A 19,597-nucleotide genomic window follows, 5' to 3' on the forward strand; every position below is an offset into this window, starting at 1 on the left:
TATAATTGATCGTATATTTTGATATCTATCTATACGAAATCGAGATACACGAGATTGTTATTTCTCTTTCTTGAAAATTTATTTTCCTTTTTTTTTTTTCGAAAGATGGGACTCGCTTTGAGTTTTGTTTCAGTCTCGTTCGCGAAAAATAAAACGTGTCGAAGTATATCGAGTGATATTTCATCGAGGCAGGAGGAAAGTAGGGGGGAAGAGAAAGAAAGAAAAAAAAAAAAAATTAGAAACGCGTATCGAAACCGATTCGTCTCTCTGTTCGTCGATGGAACAGGTTAGAATCCGCGAGAATCTTTCCTCTTTTTTTTTTTTTTTTTTTTTTTTCCATCACGGATAGAGTTCGTACGCCTTAAAAGCGAGAGAAAGAGAGAGAAAGAGAGAGAGAGGTTGGTAGGTTGGTAGGCAAGGGAGTTTCTAAAGGCTTCGATCAACGTCCTTCCCTCTCGCGATCTTGCGTGGAAATCGATAAATGTCGACGTGTGTACGTCGGTCACGTATCTAACCGGAGTATCGAACCTCGACTCTTTTGGAGTTAAGAAATCGACTCGACCCAAGGAGCTGGAAGATCCAAGGAGGGAAAGAGAGAGGCTCGCCTAAGAGTCTGGTCGACTAGGTGTACCTTTTTTCTTCCTATTCTGCTTGCTCGCGTCAAGATTTCTCTCATAACGGGCCGCGAAACTACGCGAGATGACAGGATATCGTGAATAAACGTGTCAACTTGGGATAATTAACGAGCGAAGCTATTTTCTAATGCGATGAATTTGTCGGTCCTGTGATTTATCGATGACAAGAGAGTGCATTGTCACGGAATTTTTATAAAGAGTTTAATTGCGAGTGTGTAAAATCTAAAGTGTAATAAAAATCTTGTTATGAGAACTATAACAAGAGTTCGTGAAGTTCGTGAAATTCGTATAAAATATGAATGAACGTGATACGAAAAAAGACGCAAGACGACGCGAAATCGATCGTAATTTTACGATCCGGAATGTACGACAACGGTGAAATTCGTAAAGTTCGAATGTTCAAAATATTAAGTAAGATTTAATAAATACGATAAAATTCAATTCATTTATCTTAATATGTCGCGAGGATAACGATTTTATATATATTTAATCGTATATTTAATCGTTTCGATCGAATATGATTTTCCTTCGATTAACCTCTTAATAATATTTGCATCGCTTCGAACAATAATATTTTCAACAACAAACCTTATTATCAACAATCGCTTCATTCTTGTAACTTCAGAAGTAAAAAACGACTTTCAACCTTGCTATTTCTCTTTCACAATTCAATTCAACTTCACAACTCAGGAAGACGTAAAACTTCCTAACCTAACTTTCTAACCACCAATCACGATGATCATCGTTACGTTTGAACTGCACAATTCCCATTTATATTCGATTCCCGTCGAACACTTAACGCACTGTGTAACAAACAGAGAGAGGAAGTTTTGCGTGGAACGGATTCCCTTCCACGGAAAAGAGCAGAGTATTGTCGTTTTCACGCAATAGATAATCCCTCGAGCGTAACGTCACTACCAACGTTTCGCAAGCGAAAGTTCCACGCGCATCCTCGCTCGCGCATCCACGAAAAGGAATCGAATTTCGATTCGATCGATCTATCGCGGCGAGCACTCGCGTGGCGCGCTGCCACGACCGTTGTTGCCCAGCGCGGCTATTCGACGTTCTCAAAGGCTTGGCCGATCCTATCGAGAACGTTTAATCGCGCAATTAAGTCGACGTATTGCGCGATCCAAGATTATTTTCATCCACTACAACGCGCTGCACACGTATCCGTACGCTGCACAACGATTTTAAACGAGCCAAAAAGCGACCATATAGAAGCGAGTTAACTATCGAAGTAAGACTAGTCCCCGACGTTGAACTAATTAATTAGCCATCCGGAATAGGAGGAGGGTCGCTCGCTCTCGAGAAGCAGCGTCGCAATTTTCGCGTCCGCCTCGAAATGAAATATTTATACAAAACTAGCGGCTGGCATGCGAGTCTCTCGCGAGTTAACGCGAGACCCGAGTGTGGAAGTTTTCCCACAGTTCCGGTGCCCGTACACAATGCCGAAAGGACGTGCTCGCATCCTGTTGGATGCCTCCTTCCGCTTCGTTCTCTCTCTATTTTCCCCCTCTCTTTCTCTCTTTCTCTCTCTCTCTCTCTCTTATATATATATATACACCTTCTTATTCCGTCGCGTTGCTTTTGTTGGAACGTTCCCTACAAAACTGCTCGCCACCACCATCTCGTTATGCTACGTAAATTTCGTGGAATCGTTCCTTCGACGAGATAAAAAGACGTGGCGGAGTCAGAGTGAAAGGGAAAGTGTCGTATCAGGTGGGATAAGCGTCGAGTCAACTTGACATATAATCTTTTATCGGTCGTTGATCTCCTTCCTTTTTTTTTTATCGTTCCTTTATTTTATACATGAAATTTTTATTCGATTTGTGATTTGGATAAGTTTTGTCGCTGTAAAATTGTAAACTTTGAAAATCGTCGAGTTGAAATTTTATTTTCGATAAGAACGTGTTTCTGTAATATTTGTAAAAAAAAAAAAAAAAAGTGTGCTGCTTCAACGAAAATGAATTTTCTGATAATAAATCTTTAAACATTCGTAAAACATTCGTAACTCTGAGATAAAATATTGCCTAGATACCCTGGTATTTACCCAAGAATTAAACAATTCATTCAACCTTCGCCTAAATTTCACCTTAAAAAAAAATCCAGTCACCTAATTTCATCGATTCGTTCTTTTTACACGTACAATACGCTCCAAAGAATAGGTGAACCGAGTCAAAAGAAAAGAGCAATTACCGTTGCCCGGGACAAAAAGAAAAAGAAAAAAAAAAAGCATGTCGCTCATTGTCAAGTGGTCTCAATCGAGGTCGTTCTTTTCAAACTCAAACCAGCGGAACGAGAAAATCTTGCATTACACGCGAGAATGCAAAATATAGCTGTTTTTCGTCCAACTTGAGACCGGAGAGCCGCGTAATTTCCTCCAGCAATTATATATTCCCCGAACCACCTACTACACCATATTTTGTCTTTTCTCATCAAACAGTCAGCGTTTCGTAATAATTCCAACGTTCCCTCCATCTCGAGCCAAAGGTGAAAAATTTCGAGAGATCCCGTTCCCTCTGATTGCAACCAGAGCCAGACCAGTTGCATCATCTTCCACGACTAATTATTCGGTTAATAAGTTGAGCGTCGAGGGTGGTCCAGGACCGGATCGAAACGAGGGCCGTGCGGAGTCAAAGGCGCGTGGAAATAGGCATGACGTCTTAATGGAAAAATGAACGAAATGGCCGTCCAAAAGTGGCGCTTGCCGTCCTTTCCTTTCTTCCTCGTTTTCATTTTGTAACCAAAAGTTTACCAGAGAGTTTAAAGAGGGAGGAGAGGGAGGGAGAGGGAACAGAGGACCCCGTGAAATCGATGCGAGAGCGGATTCACGCCGTCAGAGATGCACAATGAGCCCCCATTTTTTAACGTCCGTCACACACGGCTCGACCTCTCTCGTGACGCGAGCGAGCGACAGCTGCGGGCTCTGCTTTCCAACCCTCCTCCATACAAATCGGGAAACGTACCGACCCTTATGAAATAAAAACGTATACCAGGGAGGGTATACACTTGAGGGGGTTCCATCCAGTCCTGGATCTCTCCACTCGTGTGTATGGGAATAGAAGGGGTCCTCGATTCGCATACGAACTTTGTAGCTTTGTCGCGTATCGTGGCTTCATCGATGATTAATCGAAACATTTCTAAACATTCCTTCGCGCGACGCGTGAGAAAAAAGCTCGTTTCGAACGAGGAATAAAATTGAGAAAGGATCGATGCGAAATGATTGATCGAAAGTCAATTGTTCGTTGAAAGGTATATTCCGTATGAAAATTTTCGTTTCACCGACTCGTTTCGTCGAGTTTTAACGTTTTAACATCTCGTACGAATAATCAAATGGAGGGCAGATATCGAGGAGAAGGCGCGGCGGAATTGCGTAAATGCAAGTACGCCATGAGATCCAAGGTGGTTTGAAGGTAAGATCGGTCATGATTCCTCGAAACCAGGCCACGATATCTAAACGCGATCGGTGGAAATATTGTCCGGAACGAACGTGAAAATTGACTTGGCCTAGAAAACGGAGGCGCTATCGTGACGAATCGAGCGATTGGCAACCAGCCAGCCAATCGACAGGGACAAAGCGTGCGAGATGCGATGATCCTTGGATAAATCGAATTGACCCCTCCGTTGACCACTTTTTACCCCCTTTTATCTCTCTGAGCCGAGTGGAGAAGTGGAGGAGGGGAGGTCGAAAGGTCGTTCGACGATGGTCGCGAGAAGAGGTGCATAAATCACGATTGGAGAGGCGCTGCGGAACGTGTTTCATCCGTGTACATTCGTCGCGAATTCGTGGCCAAGAAGAGAGAGGGAGGCGGAGGACAACCCTCTCGCGAGTGGTCCGCGCGTGTATCGAGAGTACTTATGTACGTACGCGTCCTCGTAGGGGCCAAGCCTCTTTCGCGGAACGACCACGTGTCCCTCCACCAACCTTTCCCTCTTGATTCGCCATTGTGATGCAAATTTGCCGGGGATCCGTGCCCGCGAGATTCCTACGACACGATTCCTCGAGTGTCTTCACCCGTTAAATTAACAACGAGATTGCCGGCCCCCTCGCTTATTGCTTCCATCGATTCAATCTCTGTCCATCAATATTTAACGATCCGTAAAGGTAAAGGTTCGAACCGTTCGTTCGAAATTCCCAATCGTTACGCGTTAAATAATTACATATCGATCATTTTCTCCACGATTTATGCGTCGACAATAAAAGACCAATCTCCTATTACAGCCTCGGATAAAAATATCCTTCAAACTTTTCCTTTTATCTTCACCTGTCGAGGCAATTTCGCCGAAAAAGCGAAAATCCCTCGGGTGAAACGATCGATGGAAGGAGAAGGAGGAGGCGACAGAGGGTTGGCGATATCATCACCAACGGGTCGAAAGAATGGGAGAACATTTCCCAAAGAGGGTTCATCGACCCAGGTAGTCGGGATTCAGCGAATGCTCGATCCTCCCGCTGCTCGTTTCTCTTTTTTTTTTTTCTTTGTTGGCCGAGCGGAATACAAGCGAAAGGGTGTACGTGCGCGCGGCTTAATATTTGAATAACGCGCGTAGGTTTGACCCGGCCGAATCAACGACATATCGGCCCTGGCCATAATCAGGCGACATTGTGCGCCGTAGATTATGGGGTAAGGGAGAGAAGATCGACTCGAGGCGGCGTGCCGGCTCCACGAATGTATAAGTAATCGAGCCACGGGACGAGTTTTGCCCTCTTGCAAAGATAGAATTGGCTTGGTCGCACCTGTCGAGCTAAAAAGCTGTATCGAACCGCGATTTACATCGCTCCTACAGTCGCAGAATAGAGAGCAAATCGCGTGTTTGAAAATGCGAACAAAGTGACTCGCCAACAAGTTGATCGTGCGTTGCTTTGCGCGCACGCAAGCCGTAACGTTTCATCATTTTATCTTCCAAGTATCTTCGTGGAATCGAAGTTTCACGTAATATTTACATGCACTTTCATCAAAATCCGATTTCTTTATACGATCATTTTCTTTAAATTACTTACATATCGTATAAAATATATATATATACATAAAAAGAAAACAAATTTATATCCATTTGTGCTTGAGATATCGCGGGATCTTTTATCTAGAAATAAGAATCTCAGAGAGAAACTTGGAGGGAAGTATCGATAGAAAGCGATTTTAATTCGCAAATGATCGATAGAAGGAAGGGAAGGAATGGAAATAGCGAGCGATAGATATTCAGGTGTAATAACGGTGCACGCGCCAGGTAGCGCTTAAATCATGCCCCTCGTATCGTAGTCGAGTGCGTACGTACGCGTTTGTTAGACGACGCGTATCAAAGATCGAGAGAGGCGCATATTTATATATACAAATCAGTTTACGAGCCTGACGGATTTAACGAGACCGAAAGCGGAGAGATGCGACGGATTGGAGAAAGCTTTGGAGAATCGTACGCGATTGTACGATCGTAAATAGAATCGTAGAAAAGCGTGTAACGATGGCGCATGGAACATAGCGTTCTTATTATACTATTTGCGTACTGTACTCGTTATAATCTCGAAATTTCGAAAATAGCGTATAAACAAGTAATCCGGATAAGTATCCGGATAAAGTAAAAAGGATTTCGGATTCAAATCTTTTTGAGGATAATATGAGATTATAAATTGAAAGTATAACGATATCTTAAATTAATAATTAATAATATACTGAGAGTACTATAATACACGTACCGTTCCGGTGATGATTGTATTATTAGGATTACATCGTCATTTGTATCTCAACTGTGTGAGATAAAGCGAGAAATAGTATAGATAGAATACTAGTGAAAAAAAAACTTTTAATCTAAAATATTAATATTTGCTTTTCTATATTTCAAGCGTAAACAGTGTAACAACTAAGACTTCGACTCGAGAATTATCCACAATATAATAAAATTATCCAAATTATCCATAGATCCAAAGTTTGTTACGAGTTTTAACAAAGGGGCGATATAACTTTGATTAGGTCGGCCTTAACGTTCCACGATTCGAATACCAGTGTCGATATATCGAAGTTGACTGGGCAAACATCCCTGGATGTAACAACGATTTCGACGATGGCAGAAAAACAGGGGTGGATCGATCTCCTATTCATCGGATGTGCACACACCCGATCTCGTGTACGTACAAGGATCGACAACGGCGACGTGTACACGGATGCTGACCGAGAGAGCATGTCGAGAGATAAATCTCGATATTGGCCGGAGACTACCCGCGGTGGATCGTTCGCGCGATCGATGGATCATCGATCGATACTTGGAGAGGCTGCTCGTACAACACGTTCGAGCACGCGTGCTAGCGATGGGATCAAGTAGCATCGCGAGTGGATTCTACTTTTCGATCGTCATCTATCCGATCCATACTTCGAGTGTCTCGAATCAGTGAGTATTTTCGAATCGAAAGGAAAGCCTCGAATTCGTATTCGAACGTGGACAAAGTTCGGCTTGTATCAACTTTCCAACGCTATAATCCATTATTCGTGTACGAACGATATTGCGTAACGAGAGGACTTCGATATCCCCCAGAATTTTTTCCCCCAGATCGTTCGAGAATCGTTCGAGGATGGTGAAATAAAACGGTGAAAATATATAAAGAGATCCAGATCGTTCCGTAAAGGATTAATTTACGATACTCGTAAATGGAAAATTATTTCCGTATATAAAACGAATCTTATCGGGTATCCAAGCGCTCGTATTACGTATTACTTCGAATCCTACGAATGCTCCTACGAGGGATTCAAAAATAACTCATATAACCCGAGTACACTATAAATACGTACAATTGAACGTTATCTCAAACCGAGGTAGTAACCGAATCCCACAAAGTGAACTTTCGTATCGAATTTCACCAAGATTCGTGAGCACATATTGAACTTGATCCCATTACCAGCGGCGTGTATCCACCACGCGGTATCACAGTCACCGTGGCGAATTATTCCCGGAGATCGCCACGTGTCCGACGTAATAATAGTCCGATAATTGTTCTCTTTTCCAAAGGTGAAACTCAAATCCAAATTCAAATCTCCTTTTTTCGTTGCTTTCGCCGATCACGTAAGAAGATCACGAGCGAGCAGCGAACCGGGAATTTTGATCGCAACGACACGCTCGTTCGACATTCTTTGGCGGTGATTTTTTTTTTTTTTTTCTCCTTTTTTCTCGAAATTTCGCGAATCCGTGATTCCGATTCGAAACGATCGTCGAAGGATCTTGGGCTGTTTTTGAACGAAATCCGAGGGATTGGATAAGAAGGTAAGGGGCATGTTACGCGTGAGTTTGAATGCGAAGAGCGTTTATAGCGGTTTCGTGCGAGCGGTTCTTGGCGAGAACCGAGCGAGGAACCTTGTAACTACTGGGAAATTCTAACAAGATCTATAAATACACGGAATACTTAATCCATTACGGCTTCTGGAAACATTTAAAAAATGCAGTACTCTAAAAAAAAAAAAAAAACTCTCTTCAGATTCCATTTTTTCTCATCTCTCAATTAAAAATATCGAAACGAGGAACCTTCTTCGTTATAAATAAAATTAAGAAATATTTATTTTGCCAAATTCGACTCGAAATTTTCCCATTTCTCACCGAACATCGGATTCTTCGTTTCTCCTCCGCGAAATAATTTCTCCGCGGAAGGCGCAACAGGTCAAAGCTCGATTCATCGAGCTCGATAAAGGCGTGGACCGAGGGATTATCAGCCTGGCCGATCGAGGGACGCCTCTCGACTCCCTAATGATCGGATCATCTGGCTCACCGGCCGACGATCGAACGCGTGCAACAAGCGTCGCGCTCGAGCGCGAAAGGAAAATACCCGGCTCGCTCGTAGGTGTTTGCAAACAATGGCGCGGAATCGTCTATGGGATTTCGACATGTGGCTTGGAAACGACGCTTGTAATACGACGCGAGCAGGGTGCGCCGCAAATGAGCATACGCTCGAAAGGGAGGAGGAGGATATTCTTGAGAGAGAAGACTACCCGAGGGACATCGCGTTGAATTACGTTCCATAAGAAGGAATATACGTTGCTTAATTTTTTTTCTTTTTAAAAAGAAACTACTTTGAGAAAAAACGAACTAAAGAAGGCGTTTAAAAGGGGGGGGGGGGATACGTGAGTTATACGATTGGCTGTTTCCAGTAGATCGAACTACTAATATTTACCAAAGATATTTACAAGATATTACCACCTCGACAGCGGATAATGGAAAGAATATACGCTTGATTATTTAGAATTTACGTTTCGAATGAAAAGTCCTTGCCAAAGCCACTTTGTTAAGACGAGGAAGTTCGGAAGAAACTTCGGAAGGAATGCAGGCTTAATTGATTATTTCTACTATAATTGAGCAAAGATATTGCGACTGTAAATATACGTATGGATGATATAGCGTCGCACAGTGATGCTAAGTAGTGATGATTTAGAAAAAAACGATGAATTAAACTAGAGAAACTTTTTCGAAACGAGGAATTTCGATAGCACGATTAACACGGAAAATACGTAATGGAGAAATAATGAATTTGGTAGAAGAAGAAGAAGAAGAAGAGAGAAGGGACGATATAACGTAACGCGTTAAATGAAATGGGCCGCGGAGGAGCGTCGTGTTCCAGGAAATATGAATGGCGCGAATAGGCATGCTCGTTACTTCTCTTTGCCGGCTCTTCGACCCTCTTCCTCCTACCTCTCTCTCTCTTTCTCCTTTTCTCTTCTTCCGATATATATATAACGACGGCCTTTCTCTTTCTCCATCGTTCAACCAGCGAATATGTATCAAGTTGCACGCGTCTGCGTGCGTGCCAACCCACGCATCAGAGACGGAGGCACCGGCGTCTAGATATATATGACGCGACAATGAATCAGAACCGGAACCTTCGGCATTCCCGAGGGCCGTATTCCGGCGTGGAACAAGGTCCTGTCTGCACCGTCCAATGCTCTCCACCCAAACGTCGCTCCATCATCCAAATATATATAACATCCTTATTTTCGCATATTTTCCGTTTTAATTTAAACTCAATACAAACACGTATATTCAAAAACGCGTTATTCATAAAAGAAAAAGAAAAAACGAAAGAGAATGCTCACATATCGATTTTTTTATGACAAATGGAATATAATGGAATGAAATCCAAAACTGTCTGCTCATCAGCAACGAACGTGCGAATCGATCGTCCAATTTGATCTTCGACCAAAAATTATCGTGTAATCGAACGTGTATACACGTGTTGCGTCAAAAACCAAGATTCGAATCACAATCAACCGTACACAAATTCTTTACCCCTCTGAAATGGAAGATAATCCGAGCGGAAATCTAGCGTTCGTTGATAAAAGAAAAAAAAAGAAAGAAGGAAAAGGAGAGGAAAGAAAAGCAGAAAAATTCGCGATACCACTTCGTTTCCACGATCGCGATATCGAATATTTACGATCGTTCCTCCACAGGCGATACGTATCCTCTGCCTCGTACATACACCATTACCACCACCACCATCGCCAACCACCAGTTAGCAATATCGGCTGCAGCAATAAAGAACGAAAATATAACGCGGATTAACGCGAGGCAGGCAGCCCGCGGCTACGCGCTCCGGTATCTAATCCGCTCGATCGAATTAGAGCCAACGAAGACTTCATTCTCCGTTTCCGGTGGAAGCGTATCGCCTCTACGTGGAACGAGAGAAATAGAGAGAGAGAGAGAGAGAGAGCGGAGAGCAAGGTACGAGGCTCGTATCTCGTCAATTAGCGTAATTCGAATTAAGCGTGTCCCGCGGTGCGATCGAGGATCGCGATCGTGGATCGCGGGGGGGGAAGAGAGAAGGTGGCGAGGCAAGAGGAGCAACTAGATCGGTGCTAATACGCTGTTGGGCAGCCGTACAAGATCGAGATACCGATCGATTTTATCGAGTTCGAGGGGCCCGCGGTGCAACCGCGGCAGGAAATCGATGGCATTCATTGCGTAACGAGCCACTTACCGCAAATCAAACTGATAGCCGATAAAGTGCGGGGTCTAAAATTCCGCGTTCGCCGTGGCCCCTTCGAATTTCAATCCAATTCAGCCTTCGACCGAAGCGATTCCATCTTTCATTCAATTTTTTCGTTCAACTTTCTTCGTGGGATTTTTAATTTCAATTTTATATATCTATTCTTTATCACGAGAGAAATCGATCCTTCCTTTCCACTCGAAAATTTATCATGATGCAACGTCGAAAATTTGTCTCTTCTTTTTAAAGATTTTCTAACGCTTGTTTCCATTTTGATTGAAAAAAAAGGAATGATCGGGTCGGCTGTCCGATTCATAGGTCGTAAAAAATCGAGCAACAAAGTTCGGAATGCCGATCTGTTGAACGCGATTAGAATATGACTCGACGAACAGAAGACAAGAACACGAGCCGGAATATAAAATACAGATAAGCTTGCTACAATCGGTATAATTAATAAACAGAGAAGGTAGTCAACTGGTGAGATAATAATAGACGGCCGAGGTATGCGGTAAAATCGATACCGCGAATAATAAGCCGATGAGTAAGCCGTGTCTCGTATCGCATTCTCGGCTCGTTCACCTCGCTACGCCCTCCGCCACTTTTCATATAAAATTATTCGAAATATTCGTCCTATAAATTACTCGACACGTTCCCAAGTCTAATAAAAACAACGCTATCGAAATCAACCACTAACATTCAAATTACTTTTTTACAACCGTTCCGTTGCTTGCCGTTTGAGACGAAGAAACAAAATAACGAAATCGAATTTAAACCGTATTGCGATTAAAATTATTAACCCTTTGCGCTCGACGACTTTTTCACAAAATGACTTTATACATTTCTTAATAAACAAGACAAAGAACCTATTTACAAATTAATACCGCGCTCTTATTAATTGGAGATAAATCTGACACATAAATCGCTCGAGCTGCCGCACGAAACGACATGGCTGACTGAAACTCGCCTCTCGAGCGCAAACGGTTTTGCCTTTCATAAAAATAACAAGTATTCAAATAAATTGCTCCTCTCCAATATTTCACTCTCGATGATTTCGAATCGAGCTTCAGATATCGCGCGTACAAACCTCTCATCGATCCCTCTTTCTCTCTCAAATAATGGCGATGGAGAGCGCGAGAGTCCCATCCTTCCCCAATTTTTCCCGGAAGGGCGAAACAATGGCCCTCCCCCGCGACGCGATTAGAAACTCGTCCGAGGAGCAACGACACTCGACACTCGAAGGCAGAAGCAGCGGGAGCAGCCGTCATCCAAGAGGATTTCGCGCTCGACGTTCACCAGCTCGATAACGGTACCTCGGATGCTTGGAGCGCGAAGCGTTTCACCGGGTTGTAATTTCGCCGAGCATGCATGTCGAACGTCGCGAGCAACGCGAAAATAATATTTCGTCGCGCGAGGCGGCGATTAATCCGGGCCCACGAGATGTTCCCCCGCCAAATGGAACGCGGCTCTCCGTGCCAACCGTTAATTAAGATATATATATCTCGAAGGAGCTGGATCCTCTCGACGAAAGATATTCTTCGTCGACGATGAGGTTGAGAGGAATTATCGTTTTGTGATCGATTGGACACAGAGGAGAGGAGGAGAAGGTAGAAGGTAATTGTTAATTGTGGTTTTAAACGTGTAAATTCAAAACAGGAATGAAATAACGTATGCTGCGTGAAAGAGAGTGTCTCGAGTTACTTTTAACACGAATATAAAAATTGTTTTCTGTCATCCACGTTTCTTCGATTCGTAATGAAGAAGAAGAAAAAAAAAAAAGAAAAGAAAAGAAAAGAAGAGGGAAAAAAATGGAACGGTTCGATTATTCTAAATAGATCACGAGGATAAGAGGTCGACAGGTGTCGTAAAAACGACACGCGAATCACGATTTCCCCCGACAATTTCACCACCTCTGGTTTTAAATCGTGCCTGTTATACTATCGTAAAAGCTTGTTTTCATCCACTTTGTCCAGTGGCTCGACGTTAATTCCTCGTTTAACCCGAACCCTCCGTTCTCCGGGTCGTGGATCTTTGACACAAGCCGACAATCATGCTAGAACAACGAGTCGAGAAGGAGAGGGAGGGAGGAGAGGGGAGGAGGAATGAAGACACGACGGCACCCGACTTAATGTCGAGGTCGTTAAGACCTCGTTTTCACTGCATTACCGCTGGTCAAGCCTACACAACGGTGACTCGCGCTCCCTTTTCCGTCTTTTCGTTACGCAGTTACTGACCCTTCCACGTTCATTGTTCCCTCCTTCCATTTAGGTGAAAGCACCTGGCGAGCGAGTCTACGTGTACACGATCTTCCTGCGCAAAGTTGGCGGAGGTCTTCCAGCAATTAGTAACTTCCAGCCGAGTTATCGGTGACTCATGCGAAATTATACTCTATGAGACGCGTTTAAAAGAAACATTGGAATGTTAAAACTTTAATTAATCCTTAAGAAGAAAATAAGTAGAATGATTAATACTCCTCATTCGTTGATCAACGTTTTAACAACGAATTGGTACGTTTTTTTTTTTCTTCTTCTTCTTTTTTCCGTCGTCGGAACGCTTATTTCGCTGTTCAACGAACACTAGCATAAAATCACTGCTCGATAAATTTAATTTCGATTTAAAATTCGGCGAATCGTTTGTCAATTCCGAATAACTATCTGCGATAATAATAGAAGGAACGAATGCAAAGGCTGTATTCCTACAACAGCCAAATATTTTTCCAGATGATCACCATCAATTTATATATCCTATTTTATACATCGTTTGATAAATATTCAAGGAAACGATTCAATGCCCGGTAAATCGCTCGATTGTTCCGACCGAGGCGCAATCGACGAGATATACGATCGATCGGTCGAGGCTGCTTTTCTTCCTCCATTTGCCATCCCCGACATCATCGTCGCGCATTGTGCATCGCAAGCCTTATTGAAGAAAATCGCGGGCCGCGATTGCCAGGCGAGGAGTTTCGCACGAAACCTGTGGGAGACCGGTGAATTGAATTATGGGAGCACGCCTCGGATAAGATACCATCTGGATTCCGTAATGAAAGAATGCTTTATGATGTTGCTGTTTTCTAACGGAGCGTTCGTGCCCCTGTGCCGGCCAATTACCGTCGAAACTCGCCTCCCCCTCCCTCGCGATCGATGCTTCAAAGTCTACGAAACCAACCATGTTTTATTATTTCAAGGAAAGTTCGATAAACTTGGAATCGCGCCACTCGTTTCGTCCACGTTGGGATTAATTAGCTAGAGAGATATCGGATCGATCATGCTATCATTTTCGATCGAAAATGGAAATTTAATACAGTATTCTATTGTCTACGAAAAATTTTTACGACAAAATTCGATTCGATGTAACGAGAGAAAAATTAAAATATTTTATTATTTCAAGGAAAGTTCGATAAACTTGGAATCGCGCCACTGAACGTTTCGTCCATTAGGATTAATTAGCCAGAGTCGCGGATCGATTATGTGAAAATGGAAATTTAATACAGTATTCTATTATTTACGAAAAATTTTTACGACAAAATTATAATATAATAAAAGACGTAACGAGGGAAGAAAAAACGAAATCGAAATTTTTATACATACGAGACGTTCCGTCGACCAAGGAAAAAAAGAAGAATGACAAAATTCATTTATACTCTTTTACGCGACACCCCACGAGAAGATACAAAACTCGAGTCTTCAATGTGTGTGTGTATGCCGTGAATGAAAGTGTCTGTCCGTGAATGTCCGTTTTCGAAGCGGAAACGCTCGCGTTCAAAAGGCTCGCTTTATAAAGCGCGCTCGAAAGACCGCTCGTTTTATCGAAGAGAAAGAAGAAGCGAGACTAACCGACTAACCGACTCTTGTCCATGAAATCCCATTTAAACGTTGGAAAAGAGAAACGAAGCCGCGTCTTATCGAATGCGCTAAATCTAGCTACATATGTATATAATTGGAACGACGACGTTTCACGTGGATCCTCGGGACAACATTGTCCTAAAGGTGGTTTCGTTTTCTAATATAAACGATAATTTCAATCATGCCTCGCTTTCGTTTACGAATCTCAACAGCCTTGGAAAGAGAACACGAAAAAAAAAAAAAAAAAGAAAAAGAAGAAAAAGTTAATTGAAAACGTGAAAGAAGAATTTCTTTGTACGTAGAATTACAAAAGTATCCACGTTCGGTAGCAACTATTAATTACTTGGAGAATAAATTGGATCGCATCGGGAACGAAACAAACGGATTCACCACGCTTCCTTAATCACGATGCACACCTTAACGAGAGGGCAAAGAGGAAGAGAGGAGAATCAGAGTCAAAGAAGAGAATCGCCACGAATTTAATTGCGATCATTACCGCGATTACGTTTCTCTGGCAGTTAACGATCCCGACGAGGTTGCGCGAGTGCCAACATTCCTCCTCCGTTTTTCTCTCTCTCTCTCTCTCTCTCTCTTCTCTTTCCATTCTTTTCCCGAACGAAGGCGTGTCGTTTTAGGGAAGAGGTTACCTTCGTTAACGAAACGATCTCTCGGCCGCGAACGATAAGTTCGCGAATCCCTCTAATGGGGATTCAGGTGTATACGAGACGATTCATCGCTTTGATATTTTATTCGCCACGCGCCGTTACAAGAGGATGTATGGAGGAGAGAAATTGAAAACAAGACGAGACGAACGGAATTGGGTGCTTGTTGGAAAAGTTTTTCCTTCTAAAATTTTCTTTTCGCAAATTTCGACGATTTCTTAATCTTCGTCCTCACGCTTTAACGCTTTAACGACGAATTTATTTCACCTATCGGCTATAATATCGTATTATATCAGATGGATCGGGAAGAGGACACCGTAGATATAAAAAGAAATCTTATGCCGCGGATGGATGAAACGTGGCAAACAGGACAGGTCGACGCGTACGTATATCGTTGCACGTATCACGTTAGCGAACCATTTCACGTTTCCCTCCCCCCTCCGATGTGTTTACATTCTGATAACGCGGCTAATGTCACGGCTCGTTTAATTATTCATACGCTTTGGTGAAGCGGTTACACGGCGTTTCGTTTCATCGATCAGAATGCAATCGAGAATCGCGAGAAGAATGCCGAGGGAGGAAAAAGGAAGAAACGTCGTGCGAAAAACAAATTGCAAATAGGATAGGCGGGAATAAGAAAAGGCGACTCGACGGGGCGAACGATCTCACGTGATATCTCCCGCGAGGATCGACGAGGGCAGAGGGAGGGAGGGAGGGAGTAACGCGAAAGGATGGTTAATTACAGCGAAGGAAAAAAAAAAGGGGGAGGGATAAAGATCGAAACTTGGCGATAAAATACACGCGCGCGTTACATATTTTTATCACCTTCTCTAACCCTTTTCTACCATTCTCACGGCCATTTATATCTAAACAACGGTCTCTCGATGGGGGAAGATCTAGCATCTTCTAGGAAGGATCAAGGACAGGTCGAGGGACTATCAAAGAATGTCACGGTCGAAACGTTTTCGAGAGAACCTCTCTCTCTCTCTCTCTCTCTCTCCAGCTTTTTTGCCATTAACAAGACTCGTTTTTCTACGAAATCTTCGTGGTCTCGGGAATGGTCAACTCGTCATAACTCCTTCGACCGAGCGAATGTTAAGGGATGCAAAAGAAAAAAAAAAAAAAAAAAGGAGAAGACGAAAATCGCAAGAGTCTGGCAAAGAGCGAAGGAGGGAAAGAGAGAGAGAGAGGTGGCGTGTGCTCTTGGTCGTTCTCGTAAAGAACGAAACCTGATGGCTCGACACCCCCGCCGCGATTTTCATATTCACAATTAGCATCTTTTTCTGCCTCGTCTTTTCGAATTCGTCCGAACAATGGCGGGGACACCCGCGGGGAACTGGCTCGTTCCAACACGTAGAAAAAGCAACACGCGGATTTCTGGCGTAGAATAAAAAACGCAACGCCATCGGCGAGCAGCAGCACACATTTTCGACTAATCCCTTCTGATATATTCGAAATTGATGGCTCCTCTCGTCATTCGTTTCGCGTTTAGGCCCCGGCTCGAGCGTAAATCATCGTGAAGGGAGCGCGGATCGGTCATGATTTCCTTCTCTTCTCTTTCCTTTTTCCTTTCTTTTCTCCAGATTCGAAATTGGAGGGGAAGGAGTAGTTAATTTTTATGAATTTTCAAAGTTTCCGCGAATCCCAAGCGTGCGATAACACGCTCAAGTATCGCGTTGCGCGATAACGATCGCGGTCTCCGATGTGTGCGTTCCACGCAGAGGGGGGACGAAAACGAGGCTTGATTCAGAGTTTCGGAATGCGCTTGAGCCTTAGGGCCAACGGGGCCTGTTCGCGAGCTCGCTTTCCGATCGACCAGGAATTTTAGCCGCCTTGTACCGCCGGCGCCGATTCTTAACGCTTCTTAAAATTCACTCGATTGCTCAATTCGTTCTCCGCCGTCTTAAAATTTGCTTATACTTGGCGATAAAAAAAAAAAAAATAATAATAATATCGTCGTATCGAGATCGTAGAAGAAATAAAACGCCTGTAAAACAAACAACTTCTCGATATCGACGAAAATCAAAGAGACGAAAAATCCTTTCGATTCCCATCCCATCTCCCCCACCTCCTGATCCCCGTTTAAAACGCGAGGCAAGGAATTTCGGTGGGGCAGAATCGGTAAACATTCCCTATTCGGGAAGATGGTTCAAGGACTGGCCGCGTTCAAGGACCTCGAAAAAAATCGAGCATTGGCCGAGAGGGCCGAGGATATTCGGCTACCGTGCTCCATCACCACCGATCGTCCATCTTATCTGATCTCCAAAGAGAGAGAGAAAGAGAGAGAGAGCTCGGCCCGGAACTTCCTCGTGTCTCGCACCAAGATCGAGTTCGAGCAAGAGAGGAGATCTCCACCCTTTCTGCATGCACCGCGTTTAACTAGATGCGCCCCGCCAGATCCCTATCTTCCGACAACGCGTTTCCTCTTCAACAGTGTTCTCCGAAAGGGAGGTGGAGACGCTTGGAGAGCGTCGTTAGGGGCTGTTTCTACACGCGTTCGATGATATCCACAATCTTCTTTCTTTTCTCGCGCGAAATTAATGGTACTCGAAGAGAGAGAGAGAGAGAGAGAGTGGCCTTCCCTGGCGAAAGAAAAATATATAAAAAGGAAGAAAAGGGAGGGGGAAGAGAGGCGGGACGAAAGCGTTGTCGTCGTTAAGAGTTAAGAGTCGCTCGAATTACGAGCATTCGGCAACGTCCACCTTTTACTCGGGGGTCTTAATGCCCCTGCCGCCGATCCGCGCGTGTATTTATATATTTCTTTGGTCCCCTCCTCCCCCCCCCATCCCCCCGTGTGTGGTGGCGCCGAGCGCAGAGAGAAACGCGCAAAAGGTCGTCGTTCAAATACCGAGTCGTTAAAACCGTGCAATTTCGTCGAATTACGAAACGCACCACCTTCGTCGTGGACGACACTTAATGGCCGCTGTGCGCGCACCTCTCCTCTCCTCTCCTACCCGCAATTTCGCGTCCCGCTGTTCGAGAAGAAAGGGGAGAGGAGGAGGAGAGAGAGAGAAAGAGAGAGAGAGAGAGTACAATTTGCTCGAGTTACGGGAGACGTGGCAAGATGTATCCACGCTCGGTGAAAGCTGCCGATTTATACGACTGTTACGCTCCACGACCCCGCCGTTTTTCATCGTTTCGAGCGGAAGGAAGTCGAGAAGTCGTTCGCAAAGTTCGTTTCGATCGGGGCAAATCGAAATATCATATTGGCATTCGAATTCGAAATACGCGAAACGATTTTACGAGTCGGACGAGTACAAAGATTCGATTATTAATAATCCAGTTTTTCGATTCAATATCGATGATCCGTTATCGAACGTAAATTATCTCGGACAACGATATTATATCGGCGAAAACACTCGGTCGATAACGATCATAGGATCTGCTCCAAGTAAAATCCAAGTAAACGCACACACGGGCCTCTCGCCTGTGCAGCGAGAAATTCCGCTCGCTCCGTGATTCTTTTATTCTTTCTTTCCTCCCTTTCCCCACCTATCCGGTGTTCCGGTTACACGTCGCTACGATCGTGTCACGGATGCGACGAAGGTAATGGCCGCGGCTCAACATTTTCGAGGAAAAGGAAGGAAGGAAGGAAGGAAGGAAGGAAAAAGAAAAAAGGGGAGAAAAAGAGAAGAAAGAAAGAAAAACTCATTAACGCTCGCCTACATAATCAGGAGCGAGCGCGGATCACGAGCGAAACTCGCGGTTGAACGAGTTAAAAACGCAAAAACACCGGTCTAAAAACTGGTATTACGTTGCGATGCAATTATGTAATCAGGTTGCGCCGCCGCCGCCGCTCACCGCGCCGTGAAGTTTAAGTTTAATTAAAAAGCTATGGAAAAGTACAACGCTTTTATCCTTTCCCCGCGTTCAATTCCAATTAATCGCGCGACCCGATATCCCCAATTTTCGAATCCGATTCCACGGAGATCGCAGGTTTCGATCGACGCTTGGGAAAACGGTGAAACCCGTTCTCGAGGTATTGGGCGTTATCACGCGATAAACACGCGGCTTAGACACGTACATTCTCATAGGGACACACGTAGGCATGCGCGTGTTTACTATCATTCTCGAATTCGCGGAATAGGCTCCGGCCTCGAAATTCCTCTTACTTACTCTATTAGAACCTACATACATGATAGCGTACAACAACGTAATGTAACAATAATGATAACTCGTTTTATCTCGACCGGTTCAAAAGTTCGTTCGTTCGTTCGTTCGTTCGCGATATTTTGAAATATCGTTTCAGTGGGAATTCAGCGCGAACATTCGCGTAATTTTACGAAATTTCGAAAGAGCGATGGGCACGCAACACGTCCGCGAAAAATGCGTTTCGAGCGATCGAAGAGAAAAGAGTGGAAAGAAAAAGTAAAGTTACGCTTACTGTATGCTTCTCAGGCGAATACGAATTCGCGGTTTAATCGGTAACGTTACACCGAGGAAAATCAAATGTCAACTCGATTCGACGCACTACTACGAATGACTTACGAGGATATTACCGAGTTA

The 19,597-nt window shown here is 43.9% G+C and overlaps 1 protein-coding gene across 3 annotated transcripts in view; it reads right to left on the reverse strand.

Moving 5' to 3' along the window:
• LOC100871246 (uncharacterized) overlaps positions 1-19,597 on the reverse strand; it is a 168,278-nt gene that overhangs the window by 72,461 nt on the left and 76,220 nt on the right. The gene's annotated exons all lie outside the window — the stretch shown is intronic.

Source organism: Apis florea, unplaced genomic scaffold, assembly GCF_048593485.1.
Source record: "Apis florea isolate Af1SG1 unplaced genomic scaffold, ASM4859348v1 contig_3158_pilon, whole genome shotgun sequence".
Lineage (NCBI taxonomy): Eukaryota > Metazoa > Arthropoda > Insecta > Hymenoptera > Apidae > Apis > Apis florea.